This window comes from Mytilus edulis, chromosome 7 (genome assembly GCF_963676685.1).
Source record: "Mytilus edulis chromosome 7, xbMytEdul2.2, whole genome shotgun sequence".
In the NCBI taxonomy this organism is placed as follows: domain Eukaryota; kingdom Metazoa; phylum Mollusca; class Bivalvia; order Mytilida; family Mytilidae; genus Mytilus; species Mytilus edulis.
This window is the reverse complement of record NC_092350.1, coordinates 12,674,422-12,697,082: the sequence shown is the minus strand read 5'-3', so window position 1 is coordinate 12,697,082 and position 22,661 is coordinate 12,674,422. Positions and strand designations below refer to the sequence as shown.

Genomic DNA, 22,661 nt, shown 5'->3' with positions numbered 1-22,661 from the left:
AAGAATTCAGTGAATACATTATTCCATTCACTTAACATTTTCCTTCAATTCTAAGAGAAAACATTTTTGCAAATTGTTCTTCAAGATCTCCTTCCGTACATTTGATATGAGGGAGCGATGTAAATGAGTGAATAAAACTGGTGTTCCTTTTTCAACAACAAAATAGTATTTGTTCTGCATTCTCCTTTCTTTCGATTAATATATATAATATGTAGTTGCTTTTATGCAATAGTGTTTTTGTGTATCTATGATAGAACTCCATTTTGTTTATGGGCATTATCATGTGATAATGATGACATTTCCTGTTTCTTTTTTGCAGGAAAGCACACATTCCAGTTCAAATTAATCCAATTATGCACTTTGTAAATAAATTTCAACTTTAAGTTTCCTCTTCAGTAATGACCTATTGATCATGAAAACCAAGATGTCTGATCACCTATAAATACACAAAATAAACAAATAAAATGTTATAAATGGAGAGAGAAACAGCAATAAATGTTTTTCATATGTATCTTTATTTATTAAAATACATTAAGTAAACTTGAACCTCGCGAAAAATTATTAGCTGTGATGTAGACTAGAAAGTATTAAATGCAAAATAAAGTATTCGCAAAAAAATAAGTTGATTTACATTAGTCCAGTCTGTGTTTGCAGGAAATTAACATCATTGGTTGCCATATTCCTATTGTGCCTGTCCAAAGTTCAGAGCCTGTAGTTTTTGTAAGTTTAGTCTGACACTAAAATTTAGTGGTTGTTGTTGTTGTTGTTTCATATCGGTCATATTTATTTTTTGTAATTTATTTTGTAATAAACTAGGCAATTAGTTTTACAGTTTGGATTGTTTCATTTTTTCATCTTTGGGTCTTTTATAGCTGCCTACTTTGACTTTAGGGTATGGATTTTCTCATTATTGAAGGTCGTCACAGGCCTACAATTGCAATTGATAGTTTTCATATTTAATACACCACATCTTTTTAATTTTTATAGTAATCATGATTATCATTCTTCAAGTTCAACAACTTTAAAAAAAAAAAAAAAAAAAAGTGGTCTTACCATTTAGGTTTAGTTTGCTTCTGCAAATTTTAAATTGCCTATCATTTCTGCTGTTTATAATTTCTCTGTATCTTCTATAGTTCTTGTCCTATACATAAAAGAGTAAAAGTTATTATTGAATGGCATCTTGCATCAATATTTTTTTTGCTGTTTAATGTACATGATGTATATTAATGTGTGTTTAATAAGAAGAGTGCACACGCTGAAATGTCTCGCCTTCTTTTACTAATCATTGATAATATGTTGATAGTCCTAAGTATACAGCTTTATCACAACTGTCACATAAACTTAACATTAACCAAGATAAATAAATAAAGAATAATGAACCATGCCAGGCAGACATATACAGCTATCAAGGCTTCAATACAACAATTATAGTTGACCTATTACTTATAGTTTAAGAAAAATAGTCCAAATCACAAAAACACTGATCAATAAACCATGAAAATGAGATCAAGGTCAAATAAAACCTGCACCACTGACATATAGATCATACCAAGTTCAAAAACATCAACGTGTTTGATATTAATTTTAAGACATGTATAAATGTTCCAGACCATATTAGTATTTTGATCTTGCGTTTACGGTCCAGAACTTACAGTCCCACCATATGTGTACAGTCAGACCATTTAAGTATACTTGTACTGTCTGGTACCAGCTCGACCAAACCTGTGTTTTTATTTTAACTGCAATTAAACTTTTTGTATTAATCTATTAAAGATTTCAGTTATGTTGATCTGTACAGTACATTTGTTTCTAATAAACTTGACCGACTTCTTAAAATTGGGCAGACTGTATGCGTTCAGTCCAAATACTTGTATGTTCTGGAACATAAACATGAGTAACAAGTATTTGGCAGGATGTCATGCTAAAATCCCATTAATATTAGTACTAAATTTGGAGTATATATATACATGTAAATCCACAAGTTACTTACTGAAATTCATGGCGAACACTCACCAAAAACTTACAATTTAGAGGAAAGACTGGACAGATGAATGCACTTACACTATCAAAACAGAGCATAAAACTTACCAAAAAACAAGATGTTTTACATTTATCCAGGAGCAGGATAATTGAAAAGTTTTTTTTTTCTTTCTCTGCCGTCCATCATATAACCTTTGAATTCATTCATGCAAAATATGAAAATCTGCAAAGGTAAGACCTTGAACCTCAGCTTATCCACATTTTGAATTTTGAACTGCATACTTGTCCTTTTCATCTTGCTGACAACCTAAACATAAAAAAATGATAAAAACATAATTCTAGATTGACTTTGTGTTTTTATTTTTGTTGGTACATGTACAAAAAATGTTCCCAACTTTAAAACGAAAACATCATCACCAAAAAAGAGGTCATACTAACCTCCGAAATATTTAAACAACAAACCGAAATTATTACTTGATTGAAGATCTTGTCGTAAGTTAATGGCATAGATACTCTTACTTTTGAAAACTTGATGTCTATTGCATACTTATATTCCTTTGTTCGAGAGTATGCATATTTAGATGGACTCCATGGACTTTAAAGTTAAATAAGCATGATTAATTTTACAGTTTTTCAGCTCTATGTGTACATTTTGAGAGAATCTTGCAATACTGTATATTCTGATATTCAGAACTTATTGTGAGGTTTTTATTAATACAACTGAAAGCTGTATCTCATTTTCATTTCTGATACATATTTATGAGCTGAAGACCAGTGCCGAAAATTTCTCACTGCATTGAAGACCTATAGGTGACCTTTGGCCGTTGTCTGCTCTTTGATTGGGTTGTTGTCTCTTTGTCAAATTCCCAGTTTCCACTTCCCATTTTATAACATGTATGCTGATTTTTCTTAAATTACAATATTCAATCATGCAATTTTGTCCATTATTGAAAATACGGTAAGCAAAAATAAATGCACAAAAAATCTAACATTGTGATATATGTGTAAAAGGCTCTTTTTTTTTTAATTCAAAACAGTTGCCTACACTGTTAATTTCCTTGTTTGATTTCATATTATTAAAGCCTTTATAGCTAGCTAGATGGTATGCCGGGGCGGATCCAGCCATTTTAAAAAGGGGGGGTTCCCAACCCAAGACAAAGGGGATGGTCCTATATTCATTTGGTTTATTTTATTGTCTAATACAAGAATATATATGGTTTGAGGGTGGGAAACAGGAATCCCGAATTTTTTAACCTACCCACTGGGGATCTCAACCATTTAAAAGTTTCTCGAACATCTGGGGGTGGGGGTGACCCCCATGGACTCTCCCTATATTTCATTTTATTTGTTTTATTGTTCTATACAAGAATATATATATATGGTTTAGGGGTGGGGATCTTGACCGTTTGCAAGTTTTCAAACTACTTACTAGAGGGGGACGGACTTCCCTTTTTATTTTATTTTATTAATTTTATTGTCCCCCACAAGAATATATATGGTTTAGGGTGGGGATCTGGATCGTTCACAAGATAATAGCACATTATCAAATTGAACAGGGTGGGGTTACCCCCAAACACTTCCTTTTAATTTCATTTGATTTGTTTTATTGTCCCATTCAAGAATATATATGGTTTAGGGGTGGGGATATGGACCGTTGACAAGATAATAGCATACTCTCAAATTGAAGGGGGTGGGGATTACCTGCCATGGACTCACCCTCCCTTCTTTCTTCCCCCCAAAATACCTTTTAATAGTTCCCAATGCACAGATAGTTATCATTATTTTCCCTTGATTTACACTTTAGAATATATACACTATAGAGGGAGGGTAGGGTAGCTCCTAATCCCGAAATCCCAGCTTAAAAACAACATAATCCCAACGTCCCAAAATTCGAATAAAGAATTCCCGAATCCCGAAATCCCGACCTTAAAAACACCCAATCCCGGAGTCCAGATAAAGGTCCTATCACCCCTCACTATACAGGTGTAATTTTTTTTTAAAAGATAATATACAACTGAAGACCACAGTGGTGGGATCCAGAATTTTTCATAAGTGGGGGCCCACCGACTGCCTAAGAGGGGCCTGCTCCTGGCATGCATTAGTGTATAATCAACCAATTTTTTTTCCCAAACAGGGGGCCCTGAACTCCTGGTCCCCCCTTTTCACCCTCATTTCAATCACCCTGATATAAATTTAGTTTTATCACTTACAATAGGAATGGTTTGAATTCCCCAATAATTCTTATATACCCTTAATATCAACATATTTCATTTTTGATAAATGAATAGCAAAAGTTTTCTATGGGTAGAAATGGATATAGTGGGAAGCTTTCAGATTCACATCATGCCGGTGGCTGTGTTCAAAGTGCTAGGTTTTTATGAGCTCGTTGTTTGCGGACTAACTATTTAGGCCAGTGGTGGATAATAGTGTGCGTGCATTAATCTTCTATACCTTCTTAATCAATATATTCAAATACTGGCAAGTGTTGTAATACAATCAATGTCTTATTTGAAATCACCGTGCTATTTACATGTGGGATCGAGAATGCAGGGGAAAGAAACTTGTCAATTATGTTTATTTCTAAGCCAAAATAAATGAGCCGCCGTAAAATTAACCTTGGGTAATCCTCAAATTGGTGAAAGAGGCTTTACGGGCTGACTACTAATACATGTATTAATCTCAAAATAACTCGGCAGCGTCAATTAACAGTGCATGTAAGGCTCGTCTCGGAAGGGGTGTCTTTTTTTCTGTCTTCTTTTTTTTAGTTATATTTTTTATAACTTACACTTTTGTTAAGAATATGGTATTCAGTATACCAGCAGTTTATTCGGAACACTTGGCTTTATCGTTATCCATTTACACTACGACGTCATACAAAGGAATTCCGGGATTCCCCATGGATTATTGGGCAGTCATATAATAGTTGCTATCCTGATCGGACGTCCCCAGTTGACGAGCGGCCTAAAAGACAGCAATTGACTCAAGCCTAGGATTGTGATATTATAGGTAATATATTGCATACACTATCCCTATAAAATCATTACAGTGGTGTCAGAAGTGGGCACGATTCCACTGATTTCCACTGCGGTTTATCGGTGACATTTATTCCCGCCGAATTTCATTTTTTTTTCTTTGTTTTCGCGAGAGAAAAATCTTTGTTTCTTCTCTCCCGCGATTGTATTATTTCATGGCGCGCTGATTTATCAGTACTATTGGTATTTGCGCGAGTGATATATTCGTTTCATATTTATATTGTGATTATCAGACTTTCCGTGTGATAAAATTCCCCTCCCCCTTTTTGTAACACATTTAAAAAATACACAGATTTGCATACACCTAGAGAATAAGACAAAATAACCTTATAAAACAAACTACTAGTGGATAGTTTTTGATTATCTATTTGGTTTATTTCAGGTTTTGTTTATTTATATTAATACAAATCAACACATTTTTTTTTTATTCATTGATATTCCGTTGAGCGTCAGATCTTCTGATGTCAGATATCATTTGTATGTTTTTCTTTTGTTTTTCGTAAATTATTGATACAACTGTGTGCGTCAGATCTTCTAATGTCATAGTTGTTATCAAATTTATTTTTTTTCATTTTGTTTAATTGTCTTGTCGGTTTTACCGTCTGAAAAGTGTTCACTCATAAAAGAATGTGTTGATAATAAAACTTGTACTGTACTACTTTTTGTTGTGAATTGTGTATACATACGTCATTGTTTACAATTTCATACCTGTGTTTAAATAGTAAAAAAAAATCTGAGTTTAAGAATTTGTATATCTGATATTAAAAAGAAAGACAAATATAAACATATTTGATTGTGTCACTTATATGTTCATTTACATTTATGCATATAAAGTTTTAAATATTTATGTCCTTTAACTTAGATGATAATATAAACAGGTTTATTAAAATTAGTTAATTTCTGAAACAGCTTTGCGCGTCAGATCCTCTGATGTCATAGGTGTTTTCAGATTGATTTTTGTTTTTGCTGTACTTGTGTTTTCATTGGCAAATCAGAATAAAATTAATATACCAAATTTTCTGGAATTGTGACTGTATGTAAAAGTGTTTGTGATTTTTTTTTTTTTAAATTGTTTGTGGTGTTGTGTTTTTGTGCTTGTGTTTAAAAAAAAAGAAAAGCTTATTGTTTTGTGATAGTGCTTGTGTCTGTATTGTAATAGCCTATGCGTACATATTACTTTTGTTTTTCATCCCGACATTGTTCAATTCCTATACAAGTAGTAATATACAGATTATTTTTTTTTTGTATAAAAAGTTTATTAGATTTTGGCCATTATGTCGCAACCTATCAATATAAACACAGCTTCATTGGAACAACTTAAACAGATATCAGGAATAAGTGACAGAAGAGCACAAAAGATTATTAACAAAAGAGAAGAGAAAGGCTCCCCTCTTATTTTGGAAGACCTAAAACTTATGACAGATATTCCTAATACCATGTGGGATCCACTGATGAAGACTGGGGTTATAATATTGGAACCATCCGAAGAAATCCAAGAAGGGATCCAAGAAGATATTACTGGGAAAGCAGAAGAAAATGCCAAAGAAATTAAGAAGATGGCAGCAATGATTGAAAAATTAAAAACAAGTTTTTCAAATGCAGAGAAAGACAAAGCACTAATGAAAGCAGATTATGAACATAGGATTGCAGCTGTAAACCAGGACTTCACAGTTAAGATGAAAAACAGAGAGCACGATTACGAACAACAGTATGATAAACTTGCCAAGAGACATAAGGAAGAAATGGAAGAACTGATTGACAAAGTTAACGAAAGAGAGCTGAAATTAAATCAATCTATAGAAGAAAGAGATGAACAGATAAAAAAAATACAGATGACTATGAAGACGGAGACAGATGATAAGACGAAGTTACAAGAGATGATTGAAAAATGGTCATTACCAAAGGAGAAGCCTAGCATGAAAATAGCTGAAACTAAAGATGAACCTAGTTGGAAAACCAAAACCAATACACACACAGGACAGGGCAGTAAACGACAAGATGGTCCATTGCCACCTAAGATGAGCACATATGATGGTAGGAGTGACTGGCGACCGTACCTTGTTCAATTCAATCATATTGCCAATAGATATAACTGGACGAATCAAGACAGACTGGACAAGCTTATTGAATGCTTGAGAGACAGAGCACTTAAGTTTTTTACCACAATGCCAAAGTCAGTCCAGGAAGGATATCAAGCTGTTTGTAAAAAGATGGAAGACAGATTTGGAAGAAAAGACTTACCTCATGTTATAAGGAGACAACTACAAGACCTTCGTCAATTGCCAGAGGAACCTCTTGATGAGTATGCAGAGAGAACACAGGATCTTGCAACTGATGGGTTTCCAGGAACACCTGATGATTTTATTCAGATAGTTGCCAGTGATGCTTTTCTGAAAGGATGCATGGACAAAAAGGCAGCTTTAACAGCAATGGATAAGGATCCTGATAGTTTGGACAAAGCGCTTAAGTATGTGAAGAGTGCTGTTACCAATCAGAAAGTTATTTTAGGAAATAAAAAGCCTGAGGTTAAAAGGGTGACATTCCACGAAACAGAAACAGACGTGTATGACTCACATGGGGATCATGAATCTACAAGTGTAAGAGCTTTGTACAGAAAAGGAGCCAGTGATACTGATGTAATTAGCAGATTTGAGTCAAGACTTAAAAAGACAGAAGAAGATGTTCAGGACACAAAGACAAGCATCAAACAGATACTGGACATTTTGAAAAGGGGTAATTCAACCAATAGATTCGGACAACCTCAAAGATTATCCAGTCCAGGGAGAAGTCCTATTAGAGATAATAAATGCTTTAACTGTGGTGAGGAAGGACATTTTATTGCACAATGTGAAAAACCAAAGAATAGATCGCCACAAAGATATGGAAACAGATCAAGGTCACCATCACCAAATGTAAACAGGGAGTCTTTAAACTCCAACGGGTTGAAGAAGTAGGCCGACCTTCAACCCATCCAGGTGACACTGGAAGGCCACCAACTCTCTCTTTAGACAAACAAACTGAAGTCAATCTATATAAGACAAATATCCAAGACTCAGACGCCAAAACATTATATATTCCTGTAGGGGTGAACAGTAAGAAAACTTTCGGAGTAATAGACACAGCAGCGCAGGTGTCGGTTATAAGTAAAACATTTTTTGACCAGTTAACTTACAAACCCAAAATCAAAGGTAACATCATACTTAAAGGTGCTGGAGCTTGTTCAGAAATAAATGCAGGAATAGCAGAAAATGTAAACTTGGACATAGGCAGTTCCACAGTAAAATGGGATATGGTTGTAGCTGAAATAACAGATAATCTCATTCTTGGTATAGATTTTCTTGAGAGCCAAAAAGCAATTATTGACTTAACAGACTATTCTATCAAACTTAAAGGTGAAAAAGTTCCATCCTTTATGACTTCAAACAGACAAGACCAACAAATGAAAATATACAGAATAAAGATAAAAAAGAAGACAGTCATACCACCTGGTTCCAGTAAAGTCGCCATTGTTGAGTTAGATGAGAAACCGATGAATGATATTGTAATTCAACCAACCAATTTCATGAAGGGCCTGTTGGTTCCAAATATGCTCTGTATGGGTAAAAAACAAGTTCCTGTAATGCTAAGAAATCCAACAGAGCAATTTAAAACTCTGAAAAAGGATTTTCAGATGGGTATAGGATTAGAGATTAATGCTGTAATGGAGGAAACAGACGAAAATAGCTTAAAGTTGAATAAAATAGATATTACTCCAAAACAGTCCTTTGGCCTGAACCAGCTAAGAGAGAAGCTACCGACACATTTAAAAGAACTATTCAACCGATCACTAGCAAATTTGAACAACCAACAGTCATTGCAGCTAGTCACATTATTACTGAAGTTTCAAGATATTTTCGCTAAGGATGACCTGGATATTGGACTTTTCAATGGAGATATCCAACATAAGATAGATACTGGAAATTCCCATCCTATTAAACAGAAAATGCGAAGAACACCCCTGGGATTTGAGAAAGAAGAAGAAGAACACTTACAGCAATTGTTAGATAAAGGAATTATAGAACCATCTACTTCGGAATGGGCATCGCCACCAGTCTTAGTAAGGAAGAAAGACGGGAAGCTCAGGTACTGCATAGACTTCAGGAAGTTAAATGACGTCACTATAAAAGACGCGTTCCCGATTTCGAACATAGACACATGTTTAGACACCTTGAAAGGAACCGTTTTCATGTCGACGCTTGATATGGCCTCAGGATATTATCAGGTGAACTTAGACGAAAAAGACAGACACAAGACAGCGTTTGTTACTAAATACGGCCTATTTCAGTATACAAAACTTCCATTTGGTCTATGTAATAGTCCTGCAACATTCAGCAGAGTAATTCAGCTTGTTCTTCAAGGCCTTACCTGGAAAGAATGTCTAGCATACCTTGACGATGTAATTGTTTTAGGCAAAGATTTTGATGACCACATCTGTAGTTTAAGTGAAGTGTTTTCGAGGTTCCAGAAGTATAACTTAAAGTTAAAACCGAGCAAATGTCAGCTGCTGCAAACACAAGTGAAGTTTTTGGGGAAAATAGTCAGCGCCGATGGAGTTGCAGTGAATCCTGACAGTATAGGATCTGTAAAGAAATGGCCAACACCAAAGAACAGAAAAGAAGTAGAATCCTTTATAGGGTTTGTCAACTACCATCGTGATCACATAGAACAATTTGCCGAAATTGCGGAACCTTTACATCGACTTACTGGTCCAAAGGCAGAATTTGCATGGAATGAAGAACAAACACAGTCTTTTCAAAATCTTAAAGAAGCTTTGATAAATTCAGTGATATTAAGTTATCCAACACCTGATGACCTATTTATTCTGGATACAGATGCTTCACAAAAATCTATCGGGGCAGAATTAAGTCAGATACAAGATGGAATGGAAAGAACAGTAAGCTTCGCAAGTAAAGTCTTAACACCGGCTCAGCGGAATTATTGTACAACTAGAAAGGAATTATTGGCCATTATATGTTTTACTAGACAATTTCGTCACTATCTATTAGGTCGGACTTTTGTGATAAGAACGGACCACAACAGTTTAACCTGGTTACTAAACTTTAAAAATATTGAAGGACAACTGGCAAGATGGATAGAAGAATTGTCTCAGTATAACATGATTATACAACACAGAGCTGGAAAGAAACACATTAACGCAGATGGATTGTCAAGAATACCAGATGACATTGAAGCATGCCGTAACTACAGACCAGATGTTAATTTAGAAGAGTTACCTTGTGGAGGTTGTAAGTTTTGCACAAGGGCACGGCAACAGTGGCAAACATTTGAGGAAGAAGTGGATTTTGTCGTCCCCTTAACCATAAGAAGACTTGTTGACGACGGTTCATATAATACCAATTGGACTCCGTCATACTCTCCAGTAGAACTGCATGAAGAACAAATGAAAGATTCGGATTTAAAAACTTTAAAGAGATGGATCGAGGATAAATATGAGCCAACTAAAGCAGAACTCAAACTGGGTAGTGAAGTAGTCCGACATTTTTGGTCATTACGACAGCAAATACAGATAAAAGACAATATTTTACTTTACAAATGGGAAGATCCTATTTCGCCAAGACTCCTTTTCATGGCACCAAAACAGATGCAAAAGGAACTTCTACATGGATGTCATGATGTTGTCTCGTCTGGTCACATGGGACAATATAAAACATTAGAAAAACTGAAACAAATAGCTGTTTGGTTTAACATGACGCAATCCTGCAAACTGTATGTGAAATCATGCACTACATGTAATCTTAACAAAAAATCAACACGAACTGCCAGATCGAAGCTAGGGCAATACCATGCTGGTTTCCCCATGGAACGAGTGCACATGGACATCTTAGGGCCTCTTCCTGTTACAAAAACAGAAAGTAAATATTTGCTTATGGTAATTGATCAGTATACAAAGTGGTTAGAATGCTTCCCAATTGCAACACAGACAGCTGAAGTTGTGGCAAGAACCCTAGTGGATCATTTCTTTTCTAGATTTGGCTGTCCGATTGAGCTCCACACAGACCAAGGAAAAAACATGGATGGAAATCTAGTAAGACAGCTCTGTGAACTACTACAAATAGCCAAGACTAGAACCACACCATATCATCCGTCATCTAATGGACAAGTGGAACGGTATAACAGAACAATACTACAGACAATAAGATGTTTCATCAAAAGTAAACAACACAACTGGGATTTATTTTTACAACAACTAGTTGGAGCCGTCCGAGCAACACGTAACTCACAAACAGGATTCTCTGCTAACATGATGATGCTGGGAAGAGAAGTTTTTCAACCAATTGATGTAATTTTAGGCACTTCAAACTGGAATGCTGACAGAAAAGAAGTTCCACAATATATTAAAGATCTAGTGGAGAATTTAAACAGGGTGCATGACATTGCCAGGGATAATTTGAAGGCTTCACAGGAACGACAAAAAGGCATATACGATTTGAAATATAACCAGAATGTGTATAATGTCGGAGATGTCGTTTACAAACTCAATCAAGCTACAAAGGTGGGACAGTCTGCCAAATTGAAATCTCCGTGGAAAGGACCGTATTTGATAACAGCTTCGCGTTCACCTGTATTATACAAGATAAAGGATAGGAAAACAGAATCTTGGATTCATCATGACAGAATTAAACTTTGCGAAGACAGAGAACTTCCAATCTGGATTAAAAGGATGAGGAATCAATTAATGGATCAAACGATGGATGAAGAAACCAACGAGATTTACGAATGCCCAATTGGATTGCCAGATATTTTTAAAGAAAACACTAATGTCATGAGTTCGTCAGATCCTCTGATGTCTCATTTTATTGGTGATGCTGCTATTGTGGGTGCGCCAGATCCTCTGGTGTCTCACACAGTCAGTAATTCGACTTCTTCAGAGAATAAAGCTCTAACCGACATTTGTGAGAAGAATATCAATGGGGATCTTCTTGTCCATGAAATGGATGCATCTGCTGTTGAATCTGATATGTTAAGTAGGCGGAGGCACAGGAAAAAACCTGCCTACTTATCAGACTATGTAGAAGATTAATGATTTTGTTGCAGATAATCATTATTTATGTATAATATTGTAATATAGTTATTGTTACTTAGAAAAGAAATTTTTAGCCAAAATGTAACATATTTTTAAGCTTTACTACATGTATTAATGTGTGCGCAATTTTTGCTTATAATTTTTGCTTATGATTTTTGCTTATAATTTTTTGCTTATAAAGAAACTTTTCTATATTTATTGTGTATGTCTCATCTCAATATTTTACTTATTCCTGCAGTATGCATGAAGATGATGAATTTGAGCCGGACTATGGACCTTTTGAGGATGAACTACCAAAAAATGATGCAATGTATATTCGTGCGAGTACAAAGAGATATAATAAGGGAAGAAAGTGTCCGACGTGTGCGGGAATTTTCACTAATGTCAGCAGACATGTCTTAAGAACGCATCTACCGTGGTATGTTGCCGCCCAAACTGCTTGCTGGCAGTGTAAAATACAATTTGCTCAGAATAGTGTTTTAGATGCTCATATTGCAGAATGCCATCAATCTGACATTAAGAATACAAGTATAAAGTTCACGGAAGACAAATATGAACGCTGGGTTAACTTAATGAATGGTTTGTTGGATGTTGTTTCTAAAGAACTCGAATGTGATACTCTACAAGATCTCTGCAATTTAGCTGACAAAATCTGTGTTTATCCCAAGCATTCAGAGCCCATTTTTCAGGGAAAAGATTTAAAACTGGTATCCATATTTAATGCCACGAATGAATACGGATTTGAATTTGGAAGTAAAAATATCATAGTTCAACCCCCATACAGTATACCGTTCTTGTTACATTGGCGAATATTAGCTTCATTGATACAACAAACAGAAATGGGCGAGAACATTATTTCCGTTGAAAAAATTAAATCTTTAAGACCAGTTTTGGAGGTAAAGGAGACTCTACACCATTTGGATATGCTATCAAAAAAAATAGGCACCATTTCATTACCTCATTTTTTTTGGACTTGGAGCAACAAAGATTATCAAATTTCCCATCTTATTAGCAATTACTGTTATCCCAGAAACTGGCCGTCTAGTGATTTAAGATCCAAAATTAGGCAGGATAACAGGATTAAATTAACTTTCGGCATTCACCCACGAATTGTGGAGATGGAAAACACATCAAAACTAAATGAATGGATTTCGGATTTGGAATGGCTGTTAAAAGCGAATCGAGTGGTTGCTGTCGGTGAGTGTGGTTTAGATAATAGTGGGAGGAAATGGGATGTAGAAAAACAGATCAAGTTTTTTGAAAAACAAATTGTAATTGCAGTTAAAAGAGATTTACCATTGGTTATTCATTGCAGAGGGGATGAACGTACTGATGAGATATGTTTGAATACACTTGTTCGGTTGCTGCCGAAACACTTTAAATTACACAGGCACTGTTTTAACGGAGATGAAATGATGTATCGGAAATGGAAAACGTCATTTCCAAACTGCAAATTTGGCATTTCACCTTTCATCCTAAATGACCAAAAATATCCAAAATATAGGTCTCTAGTATGTAACATGAAATTGAAGGATATTGTATTGGAGACAGATGCCCCGTATTTACATTCTGAGTTTGAGGATTTTGGCTCACCGTTGATGATAAAGGATATCTGTGAAAAATTGGCAAACATTTTTTTGTGTAGCGTAGAAGAAATAGCCAATATTACGACCAAGAACGCTACAGATGTCTACAGCATCATTTAAGTCATGGCGGATATTTTGTATATAGTACTCATTTTGTACATAGTTATTGTACATAGTTTATTGTGATCATTTTGTGACATTCCAACGTTATGGCTACATGTATTCGATTTACAGACAATTAACTGTTTTCCAAATTAAGGATTTATTTTCCTGCATCAAACTTCAAACCGTTTGTACCATTTAGTGTCAAGTAAAAGGAATACCTATAACTTTATTCTACCGAAAGGATTCATTTCTAGGAAAGAGGGAGGAATGTTAAGAATATGGTATTCAGTATACCAGCAGTTTATTCGGAACACTTGGCTTTATCGTTATCCATTTACACTACGACGTCATACAAAGGAATTCCGGGATTCCCCATGGATTATTGGGCAGTCATATAATAGTTGCTATCCTGATCGGACGTCCCCAGTTGACGAGCGGCCTAAAAGACAGCAATTGACTCAAGCCTAGGATTGTGATATTATAGGTAATATATTGCATACACTATCCCTATAAAATCATTACACTTTTTTCCATTATTCTCTTCCTGATCCTGATATTAAGGTCAATAATTGACACTACTGTTCTCTGTGTGCTATCTTCCTCCTCTTATGGTACACCGTTGCTCGAGGTAATATCTCGCGGTACTTTGGTATACTTGTTTAGGCGCAGGATCGGGAATCAGGGATTGCAAGTTCTTGGAATCTCCCTGATTTTGTAATATATTCCCCTACAATTTGCGATGTTGCTTCGTAGGTTTCTCTTTTTGGTGGTGCTAGTATTGACTGTATATTTGTTGGATCGATGTTAAGTAGTTCCATTTGTCTTCGCATGTCCTCTCTTTCTTGTTGGTATCTTGGGCAGTATAGCAGGAAGTGTTCTGATGTTTCTTCTTCTCCGCATTCACAATATGGCGTGAGGGATTGACCGATTTGGTTTCTGTATTTGTTAAGTCTGCTGTAGCCCGTTCTTATTTCTGACAATATTCTTCCTATTTGGTTGTTAGGCTTGTCTAGTTGTGCGTCCTTACCAACGATAGGAATTAGGTTGAAAAGCTGTCTTCCAGTTTCACCAATTGTCCATCTGCTTTGCCATTTGAGTTTTGTAGACATCTTGACTGCACATCTTACATCTGACATGGTTATGACATTATACTGATCATTTAGTGATGAGGCCTCTTTTGCAGCGTCTTTTGCCAACTGGTCCGCTATCTCGTTCCCGGCTATATTAGCATGGCCTGGGATCCAAGATAGGGTTGTTAGTATGCCGTGTCTTAAGAGCGTTCCCATGCATTCTTTGATATCAGTAATTGTGTCGATGTAGTTAGAAGATTTCCAGTTCAGAGTCAAGATGCCTACAGCAGTCTGGCTATCTGACAGTATTTTAAGCTCAGAAAACTGGTCCTTTATAGTCGTTATACAGTGCTCCAGGACCATTAGTATGGCTACTAGTTCAGCAAGAAGTATCGATCCTCTATTAGCTACTGGCCTCTTTAGACTTATGCCTTGGCTATTTCCAGAATATACTACTGCTCCTGCCCCACATGGTCCCGGGTTACCTTGACATGAACCATCAGTGAATGCCACTACTGTTGAGTCTGTGCTGTCTCCTAATAGGTCCTTTACAACCTGTTTACTTTCAACAGTTTGTTCGGCTGTTCTGTTCTTTGAGCTACCTAGACGACTCCAATAACTTGGTGATCTCCTTAGCATGACATCTACACCAGCTTTGTATGTGAATTCTGGTTCTATAAGTTTGATGTCAACTTTCGTGGCTTTGAACATGTCTATGGATTGGTTTATAGCTTTACCAAATGGAGAATCCTGTTGTTCATAGGTTGCGTTGTTTGTTAAATACTGTTCTAGTTGTTGTTTAATTGGTTCTGCTATGTTCTTTGATTGTATTTTTGCCAGTTCACGTACTGATATTTCCTCTATTCTGAGGTCTATGGGTTGTATGTTGGCTTCAACTTCCATTGCCTCTCTACCTGATGTTCCTGGTAGTCCTAGGCATATTGACAAGCCTTTTCTTTGTACAGCTTCTAATTTCTTCATATTCTCTGCAGATGTTATTTGCCAGACTGGGCATGCATACTCCATGATAGATCTAACCATGCTGTTGTATATTTGGAGTAGTTTTGATCTTGATATTCCCCCCATGCCCTTAATATCTCTAATTACATATATTGCATTATTTGCCCTCTTCTGCATCAGATTGATGTGGGTGTCAAATTTAAGCTTCTCGTCAAGAGTTACTCCAAGTAGCTTCGGTGTTGGACTATATCTATAGGAGAAGGAGTTGACTTTTAATGTTTTCTGCTCTGCATCTGTGTTGCCTTTTGAGAATAGGCATACTTCACACTTTTCCAGGTTTACATTAATTCTCCATTTTTCTGTCCATTTTAAAATAGTTTTGACATCCTCTGAAGTTCTTTCTTTCATTTCCTTTATGTCTTTCCCCTTATGCCATAAAGTGCCATCATCTGCAAACTTGCAATTTTCTCCTTTTGTGTTATCCATTATATCAGCTATGAATATGTTAAACAAGGTGGGTGATAGTACTGACCCTTGTGGCAAGCCGATTTTGGTATCAAATTGTTCTCCAAAGAAGTTATTCAGCATACATCTGGCTGTTCGATTTGTGAGAAAGCTGTTTATCCATAACCAGGTTTTTCCCTTTATCCCAAGTTTATGCAGCTTGATCATTAACCCCTCACGCCATATTGAGTCATATGCCTTTTCAAGGTCCACTAGCCATGCAAGAGTTGATTCATCCTCATTGAAACCATCAGCTATTGTTTGGACTAACCGAAGTAGAGCATTGGTGGTTGAGTGATTCTTTCTGAACCCTTCTTGAGTTAAATCAATCAATCTGTGACCCTCAATATATGCCACAATGCGTTCTAGGATGACTCTCTCCATTAGTTTGCATATAATGCAAGTTATGCTGATTGGTCTATTCTTATTCTATTCTATATTGATTTCACTATTCTTTATTCCTTTTTTTCTTTGTCCTTTGTTGTCTATTCTGTTAATTCACATCCATACCCTCTTATGTGGACTATGTAGTTTATTTTTCAGTTCTGGCAGAGATATTAGATACAATATATATGTCTCTGGTTCTGGTATTATACGATAAGTCAATTTCTTTTTCATGCAGTGTCATGAAATATAATGGTTTTATGCATATCAGCCAAGAGTGTGCGTAACATTTTAATAAACTATTCAACACTATATACACGTTATGTGAATTTTATTAAAATCGATGAAGAACATGAATTTGGCAGCTAGTGTCCCTTAAACAGGTAAAGTTCAATTAACAAATTCTGATCTACTGGCATTCAACCCCAAATTACTTACTTGCTGTATATTGATAAATGTGATTGTATATCGTCAATACCTCAACATCCAGAATACGTTTTATCGGACCACAGATGAATTATCACGTTTTGATTTTCTTTAATTACAGATAAATGTATTTTAGGTTCAGGAAGTGATTTATTCTTCGGGTACGTCTAAACAACCGCTCAGGACCTCCTGAGTGCACTCAGGACATAAAAAGTGCACTCAGGACCCATTACCATCATCGTATCTGCACACATGATGGATGTTTATATTCGTTATACGCTTCTTATTTTAGAATTAAATTTTGGGAGAATTTGAAATCGCAGGGGCGGATCTAGCCATTTTAAAAGGGGGGTCCTAACCCAGGACAAAAGGGGAGGTTCAACTACATGTCCCCATTCAAATGCATTGATCGGCCAAAAAAAAGGGGGTCCAACCCCCGGAACCTAGATAGATATGTTAATTCTTATAATAAAATAATGAGGGCACGTGTCACTGATTACACAACTACTGAGCCATGAACTATCCAACAAAATTGATTGGATTATCTTTATTGTTTTTTTAGGAGTTGTATTGTTAGTTCAGTTTTACCTTTAACATGAATTTGCATATAGAAAAATAAAATATCTCTTTCGATGTACTTTTTCAGTTTATTTTTCATGATGACGGGTAAATATATTTGTTGTGTTTTGCAGTTCACGAATAAATAAAATTATTTTATATATAGTTGCGTTTTTTCTGTAACAAGTTCGATTTTTGTTTTTCAGTGTGATTCTTTTCTCTCTCTCTCTAAATCAAGTTTTTCAACAAACACAATGTTGAATTAATATCAAATTTTATTGAATTTGTATATCTTTATTCTCAACAAACCATTATACGAAAACTTAGTCGTGGCTTGAACGGATTTCGTGTCAATAAACTGTCTTCGAAATAGTCTTTCTCGTTGTAACAAAAATCATTTTTTTCAAATTAAATTTAGAATCTTACTACAATCTAACTTACATATTGTAATAAATAATAAATAATTATACCCAAAATATCATAATTTTCAAAAAACGGAGACGAAAACGGTGAAAAGTTCATTTTCCAAATTTATTTTCACATTGAAATTCGTTTCAGGCTTGTGAAACTGGACAAAACGACTTTAAATAGAGAAAAAAAACCTTAATAAATGCGGATTTCTTAAAACATTCGTATACATGTAACTCAAAAATGAGATTCCTGGACAAATGAGAAATAACATCTAACTACATGTATATGAGTTTGATTGTTTGAAAAGTACGGCTTTTACAGTTAAGAACGAATTCCATATACAAATCTTTAATTAATATAAATTCTTTAAAAGTATGAACATTTATTTCCCTTTTCAAACTGGTGCAAAGAATTAATCACTGCGGGTCCAGGACAGGATAATAAAATTAAGAATAAAACTTAAAAATTTATGGAACGAAATTTTAATAAAATACGAAAATCTTAAAACCTCGTGATTTATTCATTTTAAACGTCACAATATTACTTCCCGCATGGTCACACTGTACTAACAATACAATCTATAATCAATAAAGATAATCCAATCAATTTTGTTGATTGGATAATTCATGGCTCAGTAGTTGTGTAATCAGTGACACGTGCCCTCATTATTTTATAAGAATTAACATATCTATCTAAGTTCAAATTCTACCAAATTTAACTCTAAAATAAGAAGCGTATAACGAATATATGCATCCATCCTGTACATGCGATGACTATACAGGTCCTGAGTGCACTTCGTATGTCATGAGTGCAATCAAGAGGCCCTTCAAGCGGTGTTTAGACGTACCGTTATTCTTCTGGAGGCTTCAATTTTTTTTTATCAATAACTTATACACAAGGAGACATTTTTTTTGATAGCATGCTGAACCCCAGTTAATGAGAAAACACAAATCTTAGACTTCTATAACACATGTGTTATAGTAGTCTCAGCACAAATTAAGAAAGAAAATCGTTTACAATTAAATTTTATAGAAGGAAAAATAGGGGGCGGGGGTAATAAACAAATTTCATTTACGCTCACATACTTCTAAAAAAGATTTGCATATGTAAGCTCTCTATAGATAATGTTGAACTATTTCAGGAGTTTTGAAAAAAAGAATATATATACAGGTTAATTTCGACTAAAGTAGTGATTCTTTTTATAGATTTGGTACCTCAGTTTCGACTCAACATTTCTTTTTGAATTGTTAGATGGCAAACTCTTTAGGAGAATATTGTATCTGTTCTTTATGTAATTATGGTGATATTGGCGATAAGATTCATTATTTTATAACAAGGCCTTGTACAAATCCTTGATTATAGAATGTTTGGCAATATAAAAAGACGAAAGTAGACAAACCTTCATTAAGCAGGGTTTCACAAGTTGATCTCCAAGCGGCCCACATTGTACATCGAATAAGATCTATATTTTTCAACGTTTTCAAAATGAAATAACTTGAATTGAAAATCTCCCAACTGTGAAAATTTGTTATTTCTAAACGTCTTTAATTATTATTTCGGAAAGAAAAAAAATATTTAGCATATTCATATAATTTCATAATTTTTTCCAAGGAAATCTTTTTTTTTTTCCAAAGTTTACTTCTATATAATTTTAACCATCACCAGCGACATATTCTCTGCCATCACCAATTAGTCCTAATTATTAAAGATCGAATGACAAATTCAAATGATGATTGGTATATCGTATTAAATATGTCCATCGGTCATCCGTGACGTATCCCGAATAACGGCGCATACCGATAGATAGATAGTTTATTAATTAGCGTTTCGCAATTTAAATTTCATCAAGGCGACTTAATTAAACCAGTTACTATACAAATCTTGAAAAAACGATGTACATGTACTTTTTAATATTTTCAAAACAAATTACGAAAACGTTTAGTGTAAAAATCACCGAATATAAATGTTTCTTTCTGCCTAAAATATATTTGCAGGTTTTGGCATTTGTAAATGACATTAACGTGTTGGAATCCTAATGCAAAAGACAGTCGATTCAAACTGAAATAACTTCTTAAAAGATGGTTTGATTTTTCCAGAGACACATGTATTATATGTCCATGTATTATATATGTCTCAATACATGTATTATATGTCTCTGAACAAAAAAACAAAATAACAAAATTATAAAATAAGTTATCAATCTAATGTAAACCCTGAACTCTCATTATTATATATACATGTCCTAAGTTACTTAATGTCCTGTGTGCAACCAGGAGATCCTGGACGGTTTTTAGACGTACCATTATTTTATACGCATATATTTAAAGCTGTTCTTAATTATATGCATACTATGTATCAGTGGCCGATCCAGGGGGAGGGTTTCGGGGGGTTGGAACCACCCCTTTTTTGTACGATCAATGCATTTGAATGGGGACATATGGTTGGAACCACCCCCTCCCCCTTTTGTCCTGGGTTGCCCCCCTTTTCAAATTGCTGGATCCGCCACAGAGGTATATTTATATATATGTGTTTATCAGACCAAATGACTTCCCAATTAGCAGAGGCGGATTTCGTTTTTTTCCAGCTGCACCCCGTTAATCTTGGGAAACAAATGGTAGATTATATAGGGAATCACGGAAGCATGACTGGACGTGACCCCTCTAAGGCAGTCAATGAGTCCCCACTTATGAACATATCTGGATCAACCATTGCTTAGTTCTAGTTATCTTAGGTCCTAGTGTGAACTAAAGCCAATGGGTCTTTTTAAACACATCTTAATTCATACATGTATACGTTTTCTCACGGATTTGTTCATGCAATTTTGAAATTATGTTTACTCAATGCGTAATTACTGAAGTTTATATATATTTGCTTCTTTTCTTCTTAATTTCATATAAATTATTTTTGGATTTTTTTTCTTCGAAAAATTAGTGGTGTTGAAATAGGGAATGGACACAGATACCTTATCACATTTAACAAAAGAAATGTTGTATAATGTCATCAATCTGTATTACACGTAGACAGGATGTTCTCTAGAAAACTATACGTTATACACACCCGAGAATACACGCACTGTCGTAATGGAAAATTACTGTATGTTATAGTTACCTGTAATCAGCTTTGCAACACCATGGCATAACAGTTCAAAAAGATTTTCTCCAAATCAAAATGGAATATTCATTTTTTCTTTAAAATTTAAAACTTTAAAAAGAAGACTTTGACAAAATTATGAAATAGAAAGAATTGAACAATTTAAAATCGTATTTTAACAAAGATTTAGATATAATTTTACAACGATCCTTAAAAAATAACCAACCAAACGTTGAATCAAACGATATGAAACTACGCAGTTTTACATCAAAATACTGACACAGACCAGTTTGCCACCTCAGTATGCAAGGCAAGGGTGCTTTTTAGCATTATTATTTTAAAATCTTAAGAGGTTCCCCAGCAGTTACTTGCAAATTTAACTCTAAAATGAGAAGTGTATAACGATCTATAACGAATATATACATCCATCATGTGTGTAGATACGACGACTATATAGGGTCTGTCATGAGTGCACTTTGTATGCCCTGCATGTGTGCACTCAGGAGGTCCTCCTGAGCGGTGTTTAGACGTACCGGGAAAATCTTATCTGATTCATCGGTTACACTCCCCTGTCACCAGTGATTCTTTTTCGCTGACATTCTGAAAAAGTATTGTGTAGTCCCTGTGTAAGTGTTGACTCTCAATTTGCACATGTGATTTTTTAACACTCCCTTGACTTCTGAAAACAACAGTTATTCAGTTCACTGATTAAGATGGAAGGTAAACGAACAGAAAGCCACAGGACATTCCGACAAAAAGTCACAGGACAAAAAGTCAGACACATGTCTGACTCAGACATAAAGTAACAAAGTTGATAGGACAAAAAGTCACAAACAATTTGTTGACAATTGTTTGAATATAAATGAAAAAAAGGTCTTGAAATATCTTCTTTTTATTACATGTATACATCCATTTTTAATTTAAAGAAATTGTTCATAATAATATAAAAAAGAAGATGTGGTATGATTGCCAATGAGACAACTGTCCACAAGAGACCAAAATAACACAGACATTAACAACTTTAGGTCTTTACGGCCTTCAACAATTAGCCAATATAAAATAGATGTGGTATGATTGCCAATGAGACAACTGTCCACAAGAGACCAAAATGACACAGACATTAACAACTTTAGGTCTTTACGGCCTTCAACAATGAGCCAATATAAAAAAGATGTGGTATGATTGCCAATGAGACAACTGTCCACAAGAGACCAAAATGACACAGACATTAACAACCATACTAGGTCACTATACAGCCTTCAACAATGAGCAAAGCCCGAGGTAAAGCCCATACCGCATAGTCAGCTGTAAAAGGCAATCATACCATATTAAATTATGAATTTTTACAAAGTCTATTTTTATATGCCATGTCCTTTGTAACAGTTGTATTATTCCATCAGGTCCTTAGTGCACATTTTTGTTCTTAGTGCACTAAGGAGGTCCTTTGCGGTATTACTACGGACCCCATATA

General features: G+C 35.0%; 2 protein-coding genes and 1 long non-coding RNA gene across 4 annotated transcripts in view; 2 read left to right on the top strand and 1 right to left on the bottom strand.

Moving 5' to 3' along the window:
- Positions 1 to 22,661, top strand: part of LOC139530002 (receptor-type tyrosine-protein phosphatase alpha-like) — a 517,312-nt gene that overhangs the window by 424,519 nt on the left and 70,132 nt on the right. The gene's annotated exons all lie outside the window — the stretch shown is intronic.
- The window catches only part of LOC139482501 (coadhesin-like), a 57,363-nt gene that overhangs the window by 1,900 nt on the left and 32,802 nt on the right, over positions 1 to 22,661 (top strand). The gene's annotated exons all lie outside the window — the stretch shown is intronic.
- LOC139530015 (uncharacterized) lies at positions 324 to 4,495 on the bottom strand. Of its 2 annotated transcripts, XR_011665939.1 has the most exons (4): positions 4,432 to 4,495; positions 2,089 to 2,287; positions 1,054 to 1,141; positions 324 to 436 (listed from the first exon to the last, which is right to left on the bottom strand). It is a non-coding gene; the product is annotated as an uncharacterized lncRNA (long non-coding RNA). The 2 variants fall into 2 exon arrangements; XR_011665938.1 differs by lacking the exons at positions 2,089 to 2,287; positions 4,432 to 4,495 and having other exon boundaries at positions 1,054 to 1,350.